The sequence below is a fragment of the Argopecten irradians genome, chromosome 9 (genome assembly GCF_041381155.1).
Source record: "Argopecten irradians isolate NY chromosome 9, Ai_NY, whole genome shotgun sequence".
In the NCBI taxonomy this organism is placed as follows: Eukaryota; Metazoa; Mollusca; class Bivalvia; order Pectinida; family Pectinidae; genus Argopecten; species Argopecten irradians.
In genome coordinates, this window is record NC_091142.1 from 41121664 (window position 1) to 41123948 (window position 2285).

The following is a 2285-nucleotide window of genomic DNA, read 5'->3' on the forward strand; positions in this document are numbered from 1 at the left end:
TCTACGTTCTGTTTTTAAAAAATGTCTCTTAAAAGATTCATCTGTTTATATGACTTAGCAAAACAATTAATTCATTATTATTTTGTGTTAAACAACAATGTGCCGATGGTGTGAAGGGTTTGTTCCTCTTTCTCCCACTTTTTCGAGATCAAAGGAATTATAAAAACACTGGAGAACAATGGCACACCAATTATAGTCTGTTCTAATAAAGCACTGACTTACAGGTAGATTTTTTACCTGTAATTTTACAAATAGTCACAATTCTATTAACTGTGAATATACCTATTCTGCATTTTATTCCCATTTTAAATGTTTTCATATTTTATCACACCATCTTAAAATGTGAAATGTAACACTTAAACATTAATGAGATATAATTAATTAATTTCAAAACATTTGTATGTACAACATATGAAACTTAAAGCACTACACTTAAACATTAATGAGGGATAATTAATTAAAATCAAAACACACACATATATATATACACACATGTACAACATATGAAACCTAAAGCACGTACTAGCATTAATGAGATGCAAATCTTATGAAAGTTTGTTATCATCACTCTAAATGCAGAAGATGGGATGCTGCGTCTGTGTACTGAATCACATCCATTGCGCCAGTCTCCAAACGTTCCTTCAGTTGGCGGCTGTTGATGTTTCGGTACCGTTTAGCTCTGGGTCTGGTTTGTCGTCCGGCTGCGAGTTGGATGTGGATGATTTCCTAGAACACACGGATGATGCTGTAGATATATGGGTGGGAGTGTTCAACCTTTTTCTTGAGTTTGTTGTACCATCCTTCTACATGGTTCGTTATTCGAGGGCCCTTGGACTCAAAGTGGTTCCAGAGTGGTTGGTCGCGCTCTATCCACTGTGTAATGACGTAGTCGGTGAATGCGGTGGTGTCGTGTGGTACATCAGCATCTTCAAGGTCGTTGAGTGCGTGGAACCAGACATCTTCTATATGGTTTAAAGGGACTAGGGGGTAGGGCTGCGGCTCGTCGTAACAGTCGTCTGATGTCGTCGTTGTCGGCGTAGAGTTGTTGAAGTCCGGTTTGCTGGGCTTTCCTCCAAATACACTGCGTGAAATGAAAAAAACATCCCTTCAGTGTGGCTGCTGGGAATACGGAGCGAATGGCATTCTGGGCAGCGGTCTCCAAGTCCAGCAAAACAGTATTCGGGTTGAGTTGGAGGTTCAGTTCAGTATGGCGGGGTAGTCGGGTATGGTGCATCTCTCCTCTAGCTGTTGTTCTTCACACAGTGGATGTAACCATTATAAGCAATGTTCTGTCTTCCAAATTTATTTCTAAGAAATTTCACCTGAATCTGTGCGTTTGCCATGTTAGTGGTTGATAGAGAACTGTGAAAGTCAAACCTCTCTGATGTCCTTACAGACCTACATGTATGCTAATTATTTGATTACTGATTCTTCACTCATCAATTAAGTATTCAGTTGATTGACCCAAACCATCAGGTGTTAATTAACATAAGTAGCAGTGAGAACAAGCCAAATTAAGTCAGAGTAATCAAATAATTAAATCAATCGCACATTATTGTATTATGCACATAATTAAATAGATAAATAAAATATATTGCCATCATAATAAAAATAATGTCCTATAATGTATTTCTCTAATATGTATTAATTCAAATAAAACATCTCTTTATATTCTCTGATTTAAAATTCAAAACTGTAAGACATCTCCTTATATATAGTATCACTGTCTTCTATAGACTTAGCTGATGAAAATGGTATATGATATGTAAATATTGTTTAAATAATTATGAAATTAGATAACTTTAAACAATGTGTAAAATCCAGGTAATGTGGGAAAACACAGGTAAAATCCAGGTAATGTGGGAGAACAAAGGTAAAATCCAGGTAAGGGATATGTGAAGCAGACTATAACTGCTGTCACAACATAACTGCACCTATGTTATTATAAAAAAGTGGGAGAAACAAGAACACACCGTGTGAAGCCAGTATGTTCAGATCGAGCAGAGTTGCATAATGATATGACGACATTCACAATTACCAACTCTTAATGCAGGTAAATTTAAATAAAAAAAAAAGTATCATGTTAAGAACGCTTTAAAATCGTTAAAATACATCGTAAAACTCATCACAGCCATTCTAAATAGTAATATTTTTACCCGGAGGAGACCCTCAGACCTCCTCAAACACCCAAATCTCGCGCCGAAAAATTCTAAATCGTAATGTATTTCCCGAGGGAGACTCCTGGGCCCCCCAAACACCAAATTCTCGCGTCTTCGGCGCTCCGC

At 37.1% G+C, this 2285-nt stretch overlaps 1 pseudogene; it reads right to left on the bottom strand.

Moving 5' to 3' along the window:
• Positions 1 to 436: 436 nt before the first annotated feature.
• Positions 437 to 1441, bottom strand: LOC138330988 (uncharacterized; annotated as a pseudogene).
• Positions 1442 to 2285: the final 844 nt, after the last annotated feature.